Source organism: Lissotriton vulgaris, chromosome 10 (genome assembly GCF_964263255.1).
Source record: "Lissotriton vulgaris chromosome 10, aLisVul1.2, whole genome shotgun sequence".
NCBI lineage: Eukaryota > Metazoa > Chordata > Amphibia > Caudata > Salamandridae > Lissotriton > Lissotriton vulgaris.
The window spans coordinates 189725600-189748041 of NC_141698.1; the positions used below are offsets into that span (position 1 = coordinate 189725600).

The 22442-nt window shown below is 45.8% G+C and overlaps 1 protein-coding gene across 1 annotated transcript in view; it reads right to left on the minus strand.

Moving 5' to 3' along the window:
• The window catches only part of TMC5 (transmembrane channel like 5), a 757208-nt gene that overhangs the window by 144074 nt on the left and 590692 nt on the right, over positions 1 to 22442 (minus strand). The gene's annotated exons all lie outside the window — the stretch shown is intronic.

Genomic DNA, 22442 nt, shown 5'->3' on the forward strand with positions numbered 1-22442 from the left:
TGAGGCTTGGTACGATAACAGATGGAAAGGTTGTCTTCACCAGAAGTAGAAAGGAAAAGAAATACTGAGCGTCTGCGCCTACTACCTACTCCATGAACCAAGTATGCGCTCATGTGCGCTCCTGCGCATTGAGTCCCATAGAAAAGAATCAAGTAAGTGCTCCTGCACGTTGTGTTCCATAGAAAGGAACCAAGGAAGCGCTCCTGCATTTTGTGCCCCAAAGAAGCGCTCCTGTACGTTGTGCCCCAAAAAATAGAACCAAGGAAGTGCTCCTGCGTGTTGTGCCCCAAGGAAAAGAAACCACGAATGCACTGCTGCGTGTGTCCCAGAACACCAAGCGTTCCTGCGCTTTGTTTCTGAGGCACCAAGATAAATGGCTATGCGCTCCAGCGCTAGCAGTTAGGTAATGAATGACCAAGTGCTCCTGCGCTTGCCTCAAGTTGGTAGAAGGAGCCTTGTGCACCTGCACAAGCCACAAAGTTCTTTAACATGCAATCGTTCCTACACTTGTTTCAGGATGCCATGACAAGGGGCTATGCATACCAGCGCTAGCCGCAAAGAAAAAGGAACAATCAAACGCTCCGTCATTAGGGACGTACATATTAGCCAGCGTGAATCAGTACAATTTTATGTAAATGTGTAGTGACAAAGGTCTGCCTGGCATCTCAGTGTGTGTTTGTCTCACCCTACCAGGGAAATGCATCACAAAGAGGATCACCAACCCAGCCTTTTTAACAGGTCCCGAAGAGAAGGACTGGCGGTCAAACCACATGTACCGTAGCCACCTCTAGTCAGTTTTAAGCAAATTTGTTTCCTGCAATAGACAAATACCACATTTAACTTCTCTGAGAAAGAAGAATAATTCCAGACATTTTATAGGGGCATTCATACCTCTAATGTTAAGGCTAATTACATAAAACATGGATCATACAGATGGTATTCTCATGTATGCAACTTATGTGCCCACTTGTAAAAAGAAGACCCTCCAGGATCATCCAAAAGAGATATCTATATTGGTATATAACCCAGATGAATCTCCATAGGGGAAGAAAAGGAGGATAAGACATAAAACCATGTAACAAAATGATTCTCCGCCTGGGATCTCAACCAATAAACCTGTGAGGGTCCATGTCATCTAAACTAAGTCCACTTTTTGTTGACATAGTGCCCCAAAGGGAACTCCACTACTCAAAAAGAAGTTCGCTTTTATGGGATGCAATGTTATCTGAGACCAGGACTGGTAGTCAAATAGGAAAAATCAAAGTGGTCTGTAGGTGGCACCCACCCCAAGGCCAGACACTGCCAGGAAAGCCGGGGATGTCCATGCATCAATGGGCACTGTCCGCCTCTGAGAAGTTATACTTATGTTGTAGCTGGCACAGAAGTGTGGTTCCCTACCTGCAACTCTTAGCCTCCGAAGGTCTGTGTATCTTAACCTTTTTTGTGTGGGAAGAACGACGGGGCCTGAGTTTGTGAAGACGTCGGGGTCCTGAAGGAATCCTGTAACTTTGGCATGTCAGTTAGTGAGTGGACACTCTGGGTTTCATTGTTCCATACAAATTGGAGGTGAAATGGATGTACTCATCTATATCTGACACATTTCTCATAAAGTATGTCCATCAAGGTTTGGAGCGCTCGACAATGCTGCAGTGTCAACGGTAAGAGGTCTTGATATTATCCGATCTCAAATTCTTCAAATTCAATAGTAGGTTTATGATGGACCGCTGCTAGCATGGACTCCCTCTGCCTGTAGTAGTGTAGACAAGTAAGTAGTCCCCGTGCTTGGCTGGGAGAGTAAGAAGAGCAGCCAGCCATATGGATGCTCTCAAGAATGATCTCCTGGTTTCCGAGCTCCAGACCCCCATGTCGAAAGAAAGGCATGGTAAACTCCTCAAGGCTCCCCATGACAGCCCGCACAGGAAATCCCTTAATTTGAATATTAGAGCTACAAGAGCGATTTTCCAAGTCCTCCAACTAGTATTGCAAATCCAAATTCTTATCCCAAAGTTCAAAGAGTTCTCTATGGTGGCTATCCATCTCTTATTCACTGGCATCATAGGTTTGTTCAAGGGAATCCAGGTTGTTTTGGCCCAGATCTCCAATGTCCTTTCTAAGCTCGAACACCTTCGAAGCTATGTCTTGTTTCAACGTGGCTCTGTCATCCCTAAGGATCCAAAAAAGTTGTTCCAAGAATGAACACATCACAGGGGCCAAGTCGTCCGCCTGTACCTTTTTAGGCTGTTCTGCTTTCTTCGCCTGCGTCTTCGAAAACAGATCTCTTAATGTACCATCCTGCTTACCAAGAGCGTGGGAGGCCATGATGATAGGTAAAGAGCACGGCCCATTTTATAAAAGAAACACAGGCCAGAGTAAGGCAAGCATAGGATCTTCTGTCCACATAGGTTCAATCAGACCCCGAGGACCCCGTCCTTCCGCAGAGCAGGAGGCTCCAAAAAATGCCAAAGTAGAGATGTAGGCGTCTCATCCACTAGGCCCAGGCAAATCCGTCGAGCCAGTGCCCTCTCAACATAGGCTACGCAGCAAACCAATGTCCATTGATTGTGTCCAGACGTTGGCCACCCCTCTGCCAGATGGAGGCCACAATCTATCTTCTACTGGTCTCAATCACGGCCCACATTGTGTATGGCTGGAAGTGCGGGCCTGCCAGGTTCTGTTCGACAGGTGCAGGGCGACACGACCAAGGCTCCGGGCCTCGCGTAAAGCGTCTGCCCGACTCTCTTCACCTGCAGCCGGGTGCGCGTCTGCTGGAGCACTGGTGCTTCTTGACCAAAACGGCTTGCAGAAATGGCGGCAAGGTCTGCTCCGGGGAGCTAAAAATCTCCGGCGAGCTTCCCCGCCGTATGGGCTGAGACACTGTGTCTCGGGGGGGGGGGTCGTGGAAGTCACAGGAAGCAAGACGTCATAGGGCTTGCCACTCTGTCCACCCCTCACCCATGGTCAGAAGGGCTCAACGAATCTCGAGGGTGTTGCAGGCCACTCGGCCACAATCCAAGCTGTCTGGTCTCGGGCGACAATCAGGGATGCCAATGTACACGCCCCTGGTCTGGTATAGAGTCAGGCTGGGCTGGATCTGCTCCGATGCACAAGGCAAGCAGGGGAGCCTACTCCACTCCTACTCCATCTCCATCTTGGGCACGTCCTCCGCTTTATGCTTTTAGGTGCTATTTTGCAGTTTATTCTTTTAAAATTCATAACTCCAGTTTTACTGATTATATTTTTGTTATTTGGTCTTTTTTTATTTATTAAATTAAGCTCTATTTTCTAACTTGGTATACAATCTTTTTGTGTGGTGTTTTCACTGTTTTGATGGTGTGAAGCATTGCACAAATACTTTACACATTGCCTCCAAGCTAAGCCTGACTGCTCTGTGCCAAGCTACCAGGGGGCTGAGCGCAGGTTAATTTGGGGTTTTCTTGTGCCTTACCCTTGAGGTGGCGGGTTTTTAGGAACCCGGTGGTGCCAGGGGATAACACCCGAAGACCTCTGAGTTCTCCCTGTTCCGGACCACAGAAACAAAGAGTCTTCTAGGTAAAGTCAGAGATCGAGTTTTATTGGCTGCAACTAAGTAACAAGTGTCCTAGAAGTACAACAGCACGGGATGTAAGTTCTCAGGAGACTGTTCGTTTTTACAGAACCAGCCTTCTCCTTTTATACAAAAATAACAGCTGCAGGCAAGAATTCTTCAGTTTACAATACAGTCATATACATATTTCCACAATAAAGCAAAAAGCAAAGTCATGTCGGCCAACCCATATTTTAGATGTCCAGTTGGTGATAGATGGCCCAGCCCGGCCCAGAACTACTACCAGATATCGATGAAACCCCAATAAAATCGGGCACCTCCTCATCGTAAAACTGGCCATAAACAAGAAACATGGACAGTTGTATGTGTGTAGAAAACAGGGTCTGTATGTAGTGAATGGTTTATGGCATGTTGTGCCTTGATGCTATCTTACTCGGCCACTGGGCGAGGAACTGCCCGAACAGGTTTGGCTGGAGGCAGTGGAGTCAGCTCGGCCAGGTCATGGGGAAGTCAGCTAAGGTGGACGTGTCCTTTCAGATCAAGCTCGGCCTCAATCAATTGACTATATGAGGGCAAGCCATAAGATGGATGCCGTTCACAAAATGGAGTCCGAGGGTTCGGAATGGAAACCACGATTTAAGGGTGTTAGCATCACTCAATCACGACGCAAATGCATAGGGATAATGTCCTACTCATTACCGGTCTGCCGACACCAAATTCGTCATGGTACGATGATATTTTGTGACACGAGGGTTGGGCCTCGGTACCATGTTACAGCAGGGTCCAGAATTTCAGAACCACAGACCCTCCTTTTGCCCTCATATTAGGCAATAACTCATGCTAATCTGAGTCCAAATCTGTATTCATGAATTCATGGAGATGCTGCTGTAGCATCATTCTGTTGCTCAATTCGTCCCTTGACACAGGCTTCCTTACACATGAAGTAGCACAGAGGCTACATATTGGAGGAGCGCACTGCACAAACAGGCAGAACATAAACAGAATGGCTAAGATCATCCCAATGAAGATCAGAGTTTTCCATCCCCAGGCAGAGATCAGTTCCCAGGACCACCCTAGCAGGGACCAATCCCCTTTATCCACGTGCAGGGAATCAGAGATTTTGTGCAGTTTGGAGATGGCCTGGTACACTGTCGGAGCATTGTCAGGGATGAAAATGCAGAAACTGGATTGGATCACTCTACATACACCACCACGGTCTGCAAGTATGACATCTAGGGCAACCCTGTTCTGAAGAGTCATAAGTCGGTCCGACTGGAGCTCAGCTGTCAAGTTACTAAGGGCACCGGCCGTTTCGGTCACGGCGGATTCAACTACCCTCGTTAACTGGCGAATGTTCCTGCTGTTCACCATAGGCCCCCAAAACGGCAGAAAACCCTTTGCGAAGTCTCCAAACTCTTGACCCGGTGTCGTCTTGACTCACGACACCCCTAACTGTCCTTGTCCGATGGTAATCTGCCTCGGCCGTGTAGGTGGGTGGCAGCAGAAACAAGATAAAACATGTGCCGGAGAAGTCAGGGGCAACCAAGTGTATGCTTTGTCATGGCAGACGAAGTAGGTACCCTTAGCCGCTAAGAATGGAGGGGAAGTTCGGGATGCAAACACATACGTTTCCGTGCATACGCTCTTCCCCAACTGTGCTTTGGGATCCCTGCCAATACCTTGCAGACATAGGTGACCTCGGTGGGGTACTATCCAGACCGGGGAGGATTTCTTTGTTTTCTGGCTCTCACTCAAGGAAATCCCATACTTAGTGATGTTCCATCTACTGTACGGGGTAAACTCATCTTTGGGAATCGTTCGATACGTGTCGATATCCCTGCTCATATTCCTTATTCCTGCCACTAGTGCCTTGTTGCCGGAATTGCTCCCTGTGGGACGCGGGGGATATGGTTCTATGGCAAACAGGAACATTGTCTGGAAAGCCCACAGAGAACCATAGTAACTGAATGGCAGGACAAAATACGGGATACCCTTATCAGTGGTGTGTGGCATGAGTCCACATATCCAACAGTTCGATGTGTTCATTATAGACTGGTGCTGGTGTAGGAGCTGGATGAATGAGTTATTTACAAATTCTAGTCTTCTGGCAGACTCGTGTTCAGGTAGAGGGTGAAAGGAGTGCGGAGAAACAGTAGGAGGAGGTGTGGTCTGAGTGCTATTTACAAAGGTAACTCGAAATGTGAATAAAGTATAGCCAATCAAGAACATCGTTATGCTACACAACATTAAAATACATATTATCAAGAATCTTTTTCTGGCCATCACAGTGCATATTTTCTTTTTAAAGTTCGTGGATCTAGCAGGTCTCTCTACCCTTGGAAACTCCATCCTCTAGTTGCTGCCCGCGGTGGGAGATTGATTCTGCCAAAGAGTGCTTTCTGTTCAGCCCAGGGTAATTCCCTCGGACCAACCAGAACCGTTGACCTAAACGTCTCCAGCTGCACTCCCCAGACTGTCAACCGCGACCCTAGCAGCAGAACCGGATGGCGGTTCGAAAATCAAAAATGAGCAAGTTCCCGGGGCGAGAGAGCTGTAAAGTCAAAAATAGTTCTGGGGGGAAAGGTCTTATTAGTTTGTTTTCATTAGTTCGTTTCTCTTGGCCTCAGATTATACCGTTGTTTCCCAGGTATGGTGTGGTCTTCAAACAATGTTTCAGGTTCTGTAGTGTCCAACTGCATTGACGGTGGGACAAATCCTTGCAGAATACGATCACTCTCCTTTTCGGTACCAGATACTTTCAATCGTGCATCGCTGAAGGGTGCAAAGCGTGGTACGGACTCGGTCTCAGAGTCAGCAATTCCCTCCTGGACCCACCGGACATATGGAAGAGGCAGAGGGATCCGTTTACAATGGATCCCGTGGATCCAGTTCTTCTTTCCTTCCACCCGAACGGCTGATCTCGTGGAAAGAAGTACGAGGTATGGGCCGGTCCACCTGGGCTGTCCGTTCTTTGTTCTCTGAAAGTTTTTCACCAATACCCAGGTGCCAGGTTCAATTGCGTCACCTGGATCATCAGATGCTGGCGAAGAGGAACCGTGAACCTGTTGGTGTAAAACACGCAATTTTGTTGTCAATTCGCACAAATAGTCAAGCAGTACAGGGTGCTCTATCTCGCTTAGTTTCTTGGGCCTTGGCACTCCCCATATGTTCGTTGGGCGCCCGAACACAATTTCGTGGGGGCTAAGTCCCAATCTAGAATGGACAGTCATTCTGGTGGATAGGAGTGCTAAAGGCAAGGCGTCAGGCCATTTAAGACCTGTGCTGGCTTGGATCTTGGCCAATTTTAACTTTAACGTGCCGTTGTAGCACTCTACTAATCCCGCTGATTGGGGGTGATTTGCAGCGTGGAACTTCTGGTGTATGCCTAGACATTCGCACACTCTCTTCATCACTCGTCCCACGAATTCACTTCCATTATCACTCCAGACCATTCTGGGCATACCAAATCTAGGGAAGAATTCCTTGACAAGGGTTTTGGCAGTTGACAAGGCAGTGTTGTCCTTAAGGGGATACGCTTCCACCCACCTGGAGAAGGCGCAAACAACAACAAGCACATATTTCAGATTGTTGCATCTTTCCATGTGGATGAAATCGAGCTGCAAAACCTCGAACGGATACGTTGGAGGCGCAAAATGACCAGCTGGAGTTGGGGTTCCCCTACCGGGATTGTACTTCAAACACACCATACAGTTCCTGACCAAATTCTCTGCGCATTTCGGGATACCACTATTCTGCCATATTGGGGCCAACAACTTACAAATTCCTTTCGCACTAATGTGAGCCATTCCATGGGCCATTGTCACCACTGCAAGCACATATGCATCGGGTAACAGCCATCTTTGATGCTCTGATAATTCGACCCAACAACCATTCGCATCCAATCTACCCTTGCTTTCTCTCCATTCATTCACCTCTTTTTCAGTGGCATCAGATTGTATAGACTTCACACTTTCGATAGTGTCCTCACACATACCCACATCAGCAATCCATCTCGCAGGACCTACAACATACATTCGACTCATCGTGTTCCTTGCAGTCTCTTTTGCAACTTCATCTGCAAATGCATTCCCACGACCAACATCATCTTGAATCTTTCTGTGTGCACTGCATTTCACAATTGCAACTTGTAGTGGCAAGGTCAGTGACTCGAGAAGCTCGTTCACTAGCTGACCATGTTGGATTCTTGCACCATGTGACGTCAGGAACCCACGTTCACGCCACAATCTTCCAAAGCTGTGAGCCACGCCGATGGCGTATTGGCTATCTGTATACACATTCACTCGCTTTCTTTTTGCCAACACACACGCCCTTGTAAGTGCAACTAACTCGGCTGCTTGCGCGGAATTATGGGGAATGCGCGCAGTCTCTACAATCGTGTGCAATGTTGTTACAGCGTATGCTGCAGTCGTATCACCATTCGGCAACTTGAAGCATGAACCATCAACCCATAAAGTATCATTACATTCAGGAAGGGGAGTGTCCTGCAAGTCTACTCTCCCTTTTGTCTCTTCTTCTGTCCTAAAGCAGCAATCATGCTTTTCAACCTCATCTGTCTCTGCCGGAATAGGCAATAACGTAGCAGGGTTGAGTGCATCACACCTCTTTATGTGTATGTGACTTGCTAATAGTGTCCGCTCATAACTGTACAGTCGAGCACTAGTTAAATGCTGCGTCTTCGTTCTGTTTAGTAAAATGTCCACTGCATGTGGGACCATAACGATCAGTGTGTTATTCATGACTAACCCAGCAGACTGTCGAATACAGACAGCTGCTGCAGCAGTGGCCCTCAAGCAACTTGGTAATGCCTTAGCTACAGGGTCTAGAGTCGCTGAAAAATACGCGGATGGGCGCTGTTTGTCCCCAAAGTATTGTGTCAGGACTGATAATGCGCAACCTTCCTTCTCATGGACATATAATGTAAAAGGCTTACTGTAGTCGGGGTTGCCCAACACATGAGCCGAACACAATGCATCACGCAACTCGTGGAAACTTGTCTGACAATCTTCAGACCAAGGCATAGGATCGGGTGTGTCTTTACAGATTAGTGCCAGCAAAGGTTTAGCCAATAGTGAAACATTCGGTATCCATTGTCTACAGTACGATGTAATGCTCAAGAAAGCACGCACTTCTCTTTGTGTCCTTGGGACACTCAATCTTGCAATTGCCTGTATTCTTTCTGGGGTCAGTCTCCTTCCCTCCTTCGATAAGATGTGACCTAGGTAGGTCACTTCTTGTCGACAAAATTGCAGTTTTGAAAGAGAGACTTTGTGCTTCATGTCACATAAATGATGCAACAACGACAATGTGGCTTGCTTGCAAATCTCTTCAGTATCTGCAGCGATCAGCAGATCGTCTACATACTGAATCAGAGTCGCACCATCAGGCAGAACAATCGTGTCAAGTTGTGTTTTCAGAGCCTGACTAAATATCGATGGACTTTCACAATAGCCCTGAGGAGCGCGTTTGAAGCGGAAGCTTCGTCCTCCTAAATTGAAGCCAGAAATATCTCTGCTCTCCTCAGCAATCGGGATGCTGAAGAAAGCGTTCTTCAGGTCAATCACCGAGAACCAAGTGGCTGAAGCTGGAACCATAGTCAATAGGGCAGTAATGTCAGGGACAACTGGAAACTGTGGTACAACAATCTTATTCACTTCTCTGAGTTCAATCACAAATCTGTACACAGGGGGCTGTGAAGGATCAGTACGCTTTAAGACTGGCAAAACAGGACTGTTACAAATGTTGCCTGTTGTCTCTTCAATGACATCTTTCTCGATCAGATCGTAAATGATCGCTAACAACGCCTTTTCACATTCGCTAGAGATCTTGTATTGGGGAATACGTGGCAACCTAACATTGGCTTTCAATGGTATGACATACGGCGCTATCTCCAAAAGACCCACATCATTAGAACCAGTAGCCCAAAGTACATCTGGGAGAGATGACAATTCTGTTGGGATGTTTCCCTTGACAGATACATCGGAGAAACCACTTTCTTACCAAGGGTAAGTTTTACTCCTGAAGGAGAACAGTACAAAGTTGCATATAATCTCTTTAACAAATCCAAACCTAACAAATTTTCCCCACAACCTGTTGTAAGAATGAGGGGTGCTTCTAATTCACATGAGCCAACAGAAAGGGGCATAGGACTAGAGATCGGGTTTCTAACCGGGGCGCCAGAAAAACTGACTGAAACATTCATTTCGCCAGACAAAGGTGCGCCAGGAAGTTTTGAGTGCATAATCAAACTTTTTGTAGCACCAGTATCCAGCAGAAAAGGTTCTGACACTCCTGATGTAATCACCTCAACATAAGGTCCATTCTGATCTACTGGAACTGAAACAACTCCCTCTCTTTGTCCATGGCTGTCCTAGCAATTATTATCCTCATTCTCGTTTTCTGCGTAATAGTCATCAGCATAGTACTGAGTTGTCCTAGAAGACGCATTATTCTGTTGATCAAAGCTATTCATAGAATTCTGAGGCGGAAAAGAAGTGGCATTCTGGGGGAAATTTCCACGACCCCTACCCCTAGGAGCCTGTTGAACACCTCTACCTCTTGCACCAGAAACACCATTTAAACGTCGCAATAAAGCTGGATAATTATTCTTGAAATGACCCTCTTCCTTGCAATACGCACACTGATTCGGACCATACGGTAAACGCTGATGAGAAAACTCGTTTCCTTGTGAGTTTCTCGAATACTGCTGTGGTTGCTGATAATTGGGCTGACTAGGAGTACGAGGTGGATAGGCTTGCTGGAGAAGAACTTTAGTTTTTAAATCTTTAGTCTTTTTGTCTGCCTTATCTAGCTCGTCTTTGCGCCTATTTTCGTAGTACTGGGCTGTGGCTAAAATCTGCGCTGACGTGGAAACAGCCCAAGCACTCTCTGAATCTTTCAATTTATTACACAGTTCAGGAAGCAAATTATGTACAAATTTGTCTACAAACAATCTTTGGCCACCCTCTGTAGCCATATCCTGACCACTGTGGTCGACGAAAGTCTCTTCAAACCTTGTGAAAAAGTCAGACACATTCTCATCTTTCTTCTGCTTGCACGCAGACAACTTGTCCCAATTTACACGCAATTCAGGCATTAAGGTCTTCATGTACGTGACAATTCTACCAGGAAGTTCAGCTACTAAAGGCTCAGGTTTGGAACCACCAACTTGTCTAGCATCTGCAGCAGTAATATTAGCCCATGTGTCACCTAATTCTTGGTCATGGTCTGTATGACGAATCTTACTCCACAAGGGCTGAGGAACAACATTCCCAAACAACATGTCTACATCCGCTAAATTCATTATACATGAGCTTGCAGTCTGTGATAACTCCTTATAATATCCTGCAGGATTTTTGCGAGGATCAGGTAATGTCTGCTTGAGTGCTAAAACTTCAGATCTTTTCCAGGGGACATGTACCCATACACGCTGGAAATGTGGTGGAATGGGTGGATTTGCATTCGCATCACCTTCCCTCCAAACTGGAGGAACTTCTCTCATAGGTTACTGTCGCGCCTTTTTCCTACAAGACATGTCATCCTCATATAGTAATCTAGACACGTTTCCCTTACTCCTATAAGATAACAACAAATCTATTGCTCTTTCAACATCGGCACCTACAATCATGCCTTCATAGAATTTGAATCGCATACGGAATAATTCCTGCATTTTGCGTTTGGGATCATTTGTCTCCAAATCTTCGCAAAGATATACACACATCTCTTCAAATACGTATCTCTGAGTGGGTGCATCCCACTGTCGGAAGACTTCCATAACAGACTGAACATCGTATCTAACAGTATCAGTAACCCATTTGCGTGCTAACTCATTCAGCACTTCTCTTTCCTCATAATCAGGCAGTTGACAACGCAACTGTCTACGTCCTGTTTTAGGGGTCGTTTTAGGCGACCCAAAGAAGGTGAGAACAGACCAGTGACAGTACTTGCCACTCTCTGTCGAACAGAAGGAGAAGCTTGCGGAGAGGCAGATGTGCCGGAAAAGACAGGCTGATAAAAAGAGGAAGTCGAGGCAATAGCAGAGGGAGTCGAGGCAGTGGCAGAAGTAGTATCATAAAGAACAGTTGGAGCCGTAGGTAAAGTCGTAGGAACAGTAGAGGTAGTATGTAGCAAAGGCGGTGGCCCTTGAGAAGGCTGCGCCGGAGAAGTAGGAACCAGCTGAAGAGGAGCTGGTGCTTGTGCAAGAGCTGCATTTCGTGCGCCAGGGCACGGTATAACAAAACGCTTCAGGGGTCCAGTAATACTCGATGAATATGGGGGTGGTGAATTCAATAAATGGGACATTAATGGATCTTTCTCGGATGTTCCCTTCGAACCTTGTCCTTCATGCGGCAACATTGGGTAGCATTTATCTACTGCTAACTTCTTGCTTCGGAGCATTTGTTCACTCTCCTGCTCTTCCTCATTATCCCTGTATGCAATGGCAGCTTGCACCATTGACATACCTCTTTTATTTTTCTTAGCTAGTTTTATTTCTTTCTGTTTGGCTTCTTTGCGCCACAAGCGAAAATAGTCAAACATCGCCAGCCGGGCTTTCTTCTTGAAGAGTTTGACCTCGAGGTTATCTAAAATTTCTGCGTCAAAGCTACCATATTGGGGCCATTTTAAAACACCATCTTTTCTGGTGTACTTTATCCATACCTTATTATATGTGATAGAGCCTACTCCGTGCTTTATATAGAGCTCATATGTTGGAGTTCCAATTGGAGGAACCAGACACGAATCCTCTAATCGGGAGTCCTTACTACAACCAAGACAAAACAAGTTTCCAAGTCTGCTAAGACCAGGCATCTTTGCTCACTAGTCTAGCTTCAAACTTCAAGGGATTATCGAGTTATGATATTCTCGTGAATACACGAGTCCCTCGGTTTTGGTGCTTGCAAGTTCCAAACAAGGTGTATCTCATAGATACCAAAACTAAGAACAAAACTAAGGACTGGGAGACGCTCCACTTATACTTAACTGAAGTATTGAAGATCGATGACGTCACTAGAAGACTCGTCTATCGTTTCGCTCTACCAAGGATCACTGGGTCCAAAACAGGGTGATAGTCAGGGCAGCAGTCCTTCGTAGCCGTCGGCACGCGGGGAACCTCGCAGCAAAGACCTTCGGAACCACGTCGACATACAGGGGTCGCTGAAGGGGCTGGCCGTCCTCTGGAATTTTCACACGAAGCTTCCCACGAACATCTGGCTTGGACTGTCACCGCTTGATACCGCCCGAGTTGGGCGCCAACTGAGGTGCCGGGTTTTTAGGAACCCGGTGGTGCCAGGGGATAACACCCGAAGACCTCTGAGTTCTCCCTGTTCCGGACCACAGAATCAAAGATTCTTCTAGGTGAAGTCAGAGATCGAGGTTTATTGGCTGCAACCAAGTAACAAGTGTCCTAGAAGTACAACAGCACGGGATGTAAGTTCTCAGGAGACTGTTCGTTTTTACAGAACCAGCCTTCTCCTTTTATACAAAAATAACAGCTGCAGGCAAGAATTCTTCAGTTTACAATACGGTCATATACATATTTCCACAATAAAGCAAAAAGTAAAGTCATGTCGGCCAACCCATATTTTAGATGTCCAGTTGGTGATAGATGGCCCAGCCCGGCCCAGAACTACCACCAGATATCGATGAAACCCCAATAAAATCGGGCACCTCCTCATCGTAAAACTGGCCATAAACAAGAAACATGGACAGGTGTATGTGTGTAGAAAACAGGGTCTGTATGTAGTGAATGGTTTATGGCATGTTGTGCCTTGATGCTATCTTACTCGGCCACTGGGCGAGGAACTGCCCGAACAGGTTTGGCTGGAGGCAGTGGAGTCAGCTCGGCCAGGTCATGGGGAAGTCAGCTAAGGTGGACGTGTCCTTTCAGATCAAGCTTGGCCTCAATCAATTGACTATATGAGGGCAAGCCATAAGATGGATGCCGTTCACAAAATGGAGTCCGAGGGTTCGGAACGGAAACCACGATTTAAGGGTGTTAGCATCACTCAATCACAACGCAAATGCATAGGGATAATGTCCTACTCATTACCGGTCTGCCGACACCAAATTCGTCATGGTACGATGATATTTTGTGACACGAGGGTTGGGCCTCGGTACCATATTACAGCAGGGTCCAGAATTTCAGAACCACACCCTGACAAGGATTGTGGTTGCTGCTTGACCAGGGCTCAGATCCCAGTCAACCAGCAACCCAATTTCTCACATAAGCCTTCTGCTCCAACATTCCAATGTTTGTCTGTTTCGCCCTTTTTAATTTAGAACATTAACACCTTCGCTGCTAAGGCAATTCCCCTCCTGTGCTGGAAATTGCTATTTTCATTGTTTTATGACGAGCTGGGCTCGTCATCAGCACACGACCACTGTGCACCATGACGAGCCCAGCTCGTCATCAGCATCGAAAGGGTTAAACCCTCAATGGGGGAATGTTCTAATAGCCTTATTGTCCTGCCTGATGTTGTATGGTTGTTAAAGGCCCTACCCCTCTTTTATAGGCTCTTGCCTGCGTCTCAGGTATAACTCGGGTTCTAACCCTTTAGCAGCTGGAATAGCATTCCGCAGTGAGCTATAAGGCTACATATAATATACTATGACAATAAGAAAGACAGCATGAGTCTGTGAGATAACATTAAACAGAAAGTGTAACAGAATTTTTTTATCTGCTTCAATCTTAAGTTGTGCAGGCTCACAGCACTCGGAACAGTTTACAAATCAGTGCAGCTGACAGTTGGTGAGGATGGCGGCAAATAAAACCAAAGAAACAGAAGAGATTATGATGTTTCATAGGCTGCAAAAGATTAACATACCTTATGGGCTGCAAAATGTTTGCGGGTCCTGAAGAAAGATATTTATAAATAAGTGCAGGAAGTGTCTTGGATATACTGTTTATTTTTGTGACTAAGATATTTTGCAGGTTTGACATGGATGCAAGTGATGTGAGCCAGAGTCTTGAGTGTACTGACCTCATGGTGTTGCTGCTGCACTCTGAATCTGGGGAAATGTAAAAGTTAATGTTCTGGCAAGTCAAGATGGAATAGGTTGGTCTACTCGAGTCATGAATTTATGGGAAATCCCTCATCTTCAAGGGGATAGAAGAGGGGATTCAATTTTCCAAGCTTAAGTTGTGTGATGTGCTAGCAACAAAACTAATGTGGACACAAAGAGTACATTTAAAGCTGAGGATACATCCTAGGTTTTTGGCCTTTAATTTTAGGGTGGTCGCCTGACAAAGGATAAATGGAAGAGTGGATGTGGAAGAGTGGATGGATGAGAAGTTGGTAGTATCTTTACTGCTATTCAGCTTTGGACTTGATGCATTGCATTCAATGGTAGATGGTTTTAGGGTCTGATATTGATTTTGCCTGGTAATTTGTAGCTAATGATAGGTGTCATGAGTGAGCAGGATACCTTTCTTTGGGTGCATATTTGTGAAAGGTATGAGTTCTCCATTGTGCCTAATTGCACTACACCCTTCACATACTTAAGATCCCTGGTATCAGTCACTTTCCTCTTAGGCTCTGAAATCCTCATTGACCTCCTCGCTTAAAAAAATGCAACTTGACTCAGTCCTGGGAGTGCACGCTAAACCTGTAACTTTAATCCTTCCCCTTTCCACACTATTTTTTCTGCCTCCTATTAAAATTCCAGTAAAAAGACCTTGTCTTCAATGAATATCAATACTCCAGCATACGCTAAATCACACTTTGCTTCTTACTAGCCTTAACAAGCTCTATATGTATATGCTTTAACTAACTCTAGTATGCCTATATGTACAAGACTTTGAAACTGAATTCATCCATAGTGACTTTAAAGCCCTACAAAGCACAGATCAATTTGTGGAAGAGGTATATAGATGATATTTTCCTGATTTAGTAGGGCACCTCAGAGGAAGCAGAGACCTTCTCTTGGTGCCCCTTGAACCCATCCCTTAAATTCATTAAGAATATGAGTAAACAGGAACTAGCGTTTCTTGACTTTGGAATTTATTTGGTGGAAAGGACGCTAAAAACGGAGGTGTACTACAAACCCACAGACAGGAATAGCGTACTCCATTTTGGAAGTTTCCATCCACGCTCATTAGGAGAGAGCCTTCCAGGGAGACTATTTCTATGGTTGAGACGCATCACAGATATCAATTAGTATATTCCATAAACATAAAGAATCCTACTCGGGGTGTACACCTCAGGAAGTGGGGGACACCCAGTGTTGTGTTTAATACCCCTCACACACCAACAGGCCCCTTGGTGTCATGCTTCATCATCGGGGTCTTCGCACCCCGCTAGAGGGATGCGGCGTGCTACGACCAGCGGCTGCGCGGGAGCACTAGAGTGGTTGACTATGTGTGGTGTGTGTTATGTGCTTGTGCTGGGGTACATGGGAGAATGTGAGTGAAGGGTGTGGTGAGGATTAAAAAGACACCTGGCCAGTAGGTTGTGAGAAAAATTTATTCGAAAACTCTGGCTGGTGCTATTAAAAAAAGTGCAAGGCGAGGTTAGTAGTCTTGATTATGGACTCTACCTCTGGTGTGCGTACACCACAAGCACATAACACACACCACACATAGTCAACCACTCTAGTGCTCCCGCGCAGCCACTGGTCGTAGCACGCCGCATCCCTCTAGCGGGGTGCGAAGACCCCGATGATGAAGCATGACACCAAGGGGCCTGTTGGTGTGTGAGGGGTATTAAACACAACACTGGGTGTCCCCCACTTCCTGAGGTGTACACCCCGAGTAGGATTCTTCTTGTTTAATTATCAGTGCCCGTGGAGTGAGAATCCTATCTCCATACTCTACCTCCCTCTGTTGATACTTGTTATTCCATAAACATGCAAGAAAACTCACTGAGAAACTTAAAGAGAAACATTATCACAAGAGGTTTATCAAGAATGCTAGAAAAAGGGTTACAAATAATAATAGGGACCAACGGTGAATTATTCAACACAGATTGGAAATTGCAAGACCCATCAGTGTGACCATACTTTCTCCTAGTTCGAACAAAAAACGTTGTGACTAAACATTGGAACATTTTAACTTCAGGTGCTATCAAAATAGAATAGAAGGGGGCAGAGTCTCTATGACATGTTGGTACACACACGTCCAAGACTCGGGGAGCAGAGAAAAAAGCTTCTACTTTATAGAACCTACCACCAGCCAAATGACATTTCCCTTGTGGAAGCTAATGAGTTAGGCGCTTTACAAGGAAAACCAGGGATCTGGACCTGGGTCCCTGTACTCCGTAGCATCTGAGTGGATTAATTGACTACAACTCGAACAATGTTATATATGTGTTAAAATGCCTTTGCCCATTAATACAAATGGTTATGACTACATAGAAAGTATAGGTCAGAATAAATGAGCACAGGAGTATGTTAGGTGCAAAAAGGACAACATGAAACTGACAAGACATTACCTTGAGGAAGGTGACACCGAGGATGACAGAGAGTAGTGCATCATTGAGAAACTGAAACTACTACATTGTGATATGATAGCCACCTTACTAAAATAAAAACAATGGTGGGATTCCAGGTACAACACTGACACACAGGGCCTGAACTATGAAATCCCTTGTGTACAGCTTAAAAGTTATGTGCAATAATTTAGAAAATTTACATTTAGAAATCTGGCAGCAATCCCAATTGTCAACTCTAGCATGTTGATCATTACCTACCATAGTCCCAGTGGGGAGGCCATGCTAAGCTGCCTTTGGCTAATGTGACACAAAATATTGTAGATCTGCACAACCTACTCTTTTCTGGGTATCAAGTTTAAAGATGTTTTTAATGGTATGCAATGATTACCATATGTGTTAGGTACTCACAGACTAGGCTCTGCACACAGGCACACATTGGTCCCTTCAGGTATGTCAGTGACATTACCTGGGTACTGCATTTCATGCAACACATTCAAGTATAGGATTGGAGTTTAAACTCTTATATATTTATTATTAGGAGAATAACCCTAATGTTACTAGGCTAGTTCAGACCTCATTTGTAACTACTACATCTCTCTATCTATATCACTGATTGCTTATGGAATACATTTCGAACCCACTTTAGAATGATATTTTACAAACAACATGATTTGTTTTTGAGTTCATTCAACAAACTACCAATAGTTCAACTATCATGCTTCCTGACCAATATTTAATTCAAGTGAAAAATTTGAAGGACTGAATGGACTTTCTCACCAATCACCTAGCACTTGTGTTGTTTGTGTCATTTGCAGTAGAACTTTCTTCTCACATGTGTTCATAGAAGTGCTTGTGTCACACTGTATTACAGAGCATGATTTCGGGAACCAACAAATCCTAATATGATGTTTAATCTTCCTGCTAGGTTGGCCTATAAGACCGGTGAAGGTAGGAATATCATGTCTCACTTGGTGTATTTGCATAGAATATGAGAAAACAGGGATCATTGCACAGCCCTGATGAATGCCCCTGACCAACCCCAAGGCACCTGTATGGGCAGAAACATGTTGCCACTTGAAAGGATGATAGGGCCATTGCACCCATAACCATCCTAGTGTAATCTATGTGTCTTATTCATGCATTACCTTATCTCAAGAACTATATCAGAGAAGAGTTTGAGACTGCCCTGGTAGTACCATCTTACCAGGGTAGGGTCAGGTCACCAATGATGAAGCATGTCACATAATGTGGGTGAGGCCGCTTCATCCAAAAATGACTACTTTTTAGGTTTTGCCCTGGCCATAGCACGCAGTGCCCCGCCCAGGGCGAAATCTTATGATCTCCAGTATGGGCCTTCGTCCCGCCTCTGTCTTCCATTGGCTAGCTCCATAAATGGAGGCTAGCCATTGGAAGAGATTGGCTGTCAATCACGCTTTCATCGTGAAATTGCGATTCGGGGGCGCTTCTCTGTCTTTTTTTAAGTCCCGCCCCTTTTTGCCGTCATGTCTTTCTGGGCTCCGCCCCACTCTTGTTCCCTGCCGTGTCTTTTTCCCGCCATGAAGATCACCGCCGCCAGCCTGGGGATCCTGTGAGGCGCAGCGTCGTGATGTAAAGTATTATCGTATGGAAGGCAAGAGCAGAGAGTGAAAGGGGCAGGGCAGTGGGTGTGGAATGGGAGTGGCTGTGGGAGGGAATCGCACAGCAAATGAAAGCATCACTTCCTCCCGGTAGCTTAAATCCCTCCTCTCCAAGCTCCATGGCTGCTGCGTGACACGGGCTTGCAAGAGCTGCAGCAGCAGGAGAGAAAGAACCCAAAGGAAAGAGAGGGGAAACCAAAAAGCAAAATATAGTATACAATTATATGCAGCGCGAGCGGGCTTATTGACGTGAATGCCTCGCGCCCGGGGTGACTGCTCTTGGGAGGGCGGGAATGACTGGTGAGGGTGCTGCTTGCTATGCTTTCTCCACGTTCCTTCAAGTAAGCCGCCCGAGGGAGGCAGTGCACACTTCATGGGTGAGAATTGTAATATACCTCACAACATCTAACTGGCTCCAGAATGCTCTCTCCCCTGACCTTCGGTGTACCGTGAAGGGCCGGCGCGAACTGGACCTCTAAGTTCCCCTCTAGTCACGCTCCCGCCATTGCTTGTTTTTAAAGGCAGGCAGGCCGCACCAGCAACCCTAGGCGAGAGGCTTCTGCCCCCGGAGAACTCCACCCGTTGTACTTAATGCACACTGCTCATTTCTAGGTGACCACGGGGTCGTCCCTCCCTAAAGGTCCTGCCTTCGCTCACCCCTTCCAGCTCCCATCAGGCCACTGTAGCTGCACCCACTCCGCGCTGTCTGACTGGCGTCACTCCGGGATCAGTAAGTAGATGTTAAAGGTGAAACCTACATGTTTCACTCCAGTTGCTTGGCCTTAATAATAATCATGACGGATCCTGCTTTTCTGGTTTGCTCATGGCGAGCGCTTGTTATTATCATCTGGCCTGTCTTCCCTGCTCTCACATTAGAGCGTTTTCCTTAGCATCATTCTTGAGAGAGGGGCTGTACCTCGTGAAGCACTGAGAGCCACCAAGTGCTGTTTGAATTTTAAGCTCGGACTGAAAGGGGTAAAGGGGCAGGAGTGGGTCAGAAGTAGCGAGCAGTGCTGTATAGGCAGCTAAGACTTTCTGGAGAGTGCCAGTAAGGGTAGATAATGATGATGTACAGAGCGCAAGGAGTGCCTGTACGCATAGATGCCAGTACTGTACCGGGAGCGAAGATTGCCTGGAGAGTGCCTGTACATAGAGTGTCTGTACCGGTAGATTGTAGCACTGTATATGTGCCTGAGTACATGGAGAGTGCCAGTACGGTGGATTACAGTACTGTACATGGAGCTGAGCACATGGAGTGTCTGTACGGGTAGGTAGTAACACTGCACATGGAGCTAAGAGCATACAGATAGTGTATATACCAGTGCATGCAGTGGGAAGCTTAGACTGTCTGTAGAGTTCCTGCACGAGCAGATAACAGTACTGTCCTTGGAGATAAGGTTGCTTGGACAGTGCATCTACAGGTAGATAGCCGTACTGTGCAGTCCGCTAAGACTGCCTGTAGAGTGTCTGTACTGGTAGATCACATTATAGTACAGGGATGTATTATTGCTTGGAGTGTGCCTGTAAAGGTAGATAACCGAACCGTACTGTGCAGTTCGCAGAGAGTGTCTGTACCGGTAGATAACAGTGTTGTCTGTACAGGGAGTTACGATTGCTTGGAGGGTGCCTGTACGGGAAAATAGTGCTTTACATGGAGCGAGGAGTACCTGGAGAGTGCTTTTACGGGTAGTGCGTGCAGGGAAGGCGAAGATTACACGTAGAGTGCCTGCACGGTTAGTTCACATATAGGAATCAGGAGATCTTGGCCACGGCCCCATTGCTACTGCGCAGCCAGTTCACAGTGAGGCAGGTCAGGGAAGCCCCATGGAGGAGATGAGCCATCCGTGCTCAGAGAAGGGCCTACGAGTTCAGCTGAATCTCCAGACGTGAGCATGTCCCTACGGTCGGTCTCTTCAGCTCACTTTTCTAGCTGAACCAGGTCTAAGGGAAAGTGAACCCAGAGAAAGGTTCTGATTTTGTTTTTAGATCTAAGCATGAACAATGTATTTGGAATGTAAACTGGACCACAAGCCATTATAATAGTTTGTTTTTAATACAATGAAAGTTGCACTTCTACTGGGGAGAATTGTGACAAGTGCGTATTTATTGGATTAGTCCTCAAATAAGCCCCTGGGGTCTCAAGACAGGGTATATTGAATAGGAACAAGGGTGTGAAAGCACAAACCTACACCAGGTGCTCCCGAACAAGCCTCATTTTGTTATCCTTCGTCAACTGCAACTTAAGATAACACTCCTCAGACTGGTGTAAATGCAGCCTCGCCATGCCCGTCTCATCTTCTCAGACAGGAGTAAGTGCAGCCTACACTCGCCCGTGTCACACCTCTGACAGCAGTAAGTGCAGGCTGCTGCTGCACAGAGCCTCCTTAAGGTGTTCCCGTCTTGTCAGCACCCCCTCAATTCTGACTCTTTGATTTTAATTATATAGATTGTTCCGGCTGTTTGCATATCTCCTCGCCGTCTTGGTTCTAAACACTAGGAGCTTTTAACTGCTTGTGACCCGGTTTTCGTGCCTCTGTTCCCTGCTTGTGCCTCTATTCCCTGCTTGTGCCTCTGTTCCCTGCTTGTGATCCAGTTTTCGTGCCTCTGTTCCCTGTTTGTGCCTCTGTTCCCTGCTTGTGCCTCTGTTCCCTGCTTGTGCCTCTGTTCCCTGCTTGTGAACCGGTTTTCGTGCCTCTGTTCCCTGCTTGTGATCCGGTGTTCGTGCCTCTGTTCCCTGCTTGTGACCCGGTTTTCGTGCCTCTGTTCCCTGCTTGTGCCTCTGTTCCCTGCTTGTGCCTCTGTTCCCTGTCCATTAGGAGCAGTGTCAACCTCACTTTGAATATTGTACCAATTGCTGTCCCACATTTTCATAACTGGACCCATTTCCTTATGGAAGTACATCTGCACCACTTTCTCTACTCAATTGACCGTAACTCAATTTGAAAGGAATATTGTTAGTAATTTGCATTTCACCACTATTCTTTCAGCTACAATTTGCTCCTCTTCAAGCTCCACCAAGAATCATTCTATAGTTGGACTGATCCCTTACGGTAACCACTCTAGCTAGCAACATTAACAAGCATTTGCAATGCAATAGGTCTCGCATTAGGAAAGATTGAGTTATTGGTATTGTAAATGTCACATTTTTTATTTATGTGTTGGTTTTGAAAATAGCTAAATTAATAGCTTTGTCATTTACAATGCCAATAGTTATACCTTTCGCAAATGTGACACCTATAGCCTTTGTAATGCAATATGTGTTGTATTTACGTGACTTAGATGTATTGATATTACAAATAACAATTGCTTTTGTTTTTAAAAAAAATTAATACTTAAATAAAAGTTATTGTAATTTATAATGGCAATAACGTAAACTTTTGTAAATAACTTTTGTGAAGATTATGTTCAGTGTATTTTATTGTGACGAAAATCCAAGAACAGAAGTGAAATATTCACATTTGTTTGTGACATTTGTAATGAAGCTTGAAACATTGAGAGAACATATTTGAACCAGTTGTTGTTAAATTGTTGCACAGATTGATGCTGTGGTGGCGACGAGTGATGCTGTGGTGGCGACGAGTGATGTTGTGGTGGCGACGAGTGATGTTGTGGTAGCGACAAGTGATGCTGTGGTAGCGCATAGTGATGTTGTGGTGCCCCTGAGTGATGCTGTGGTGGTGCTGAGTGATGCTGTGGTGATGCGGTAGATAGACACATAAATAAAAATGTTGTCATTTACAATGCCAATAGCTCTAACTTTGGCAAAGGCGAGACCGTTGCATTGTAAATGCTTGTTTTTCTTTGCCTCTTGGTTTC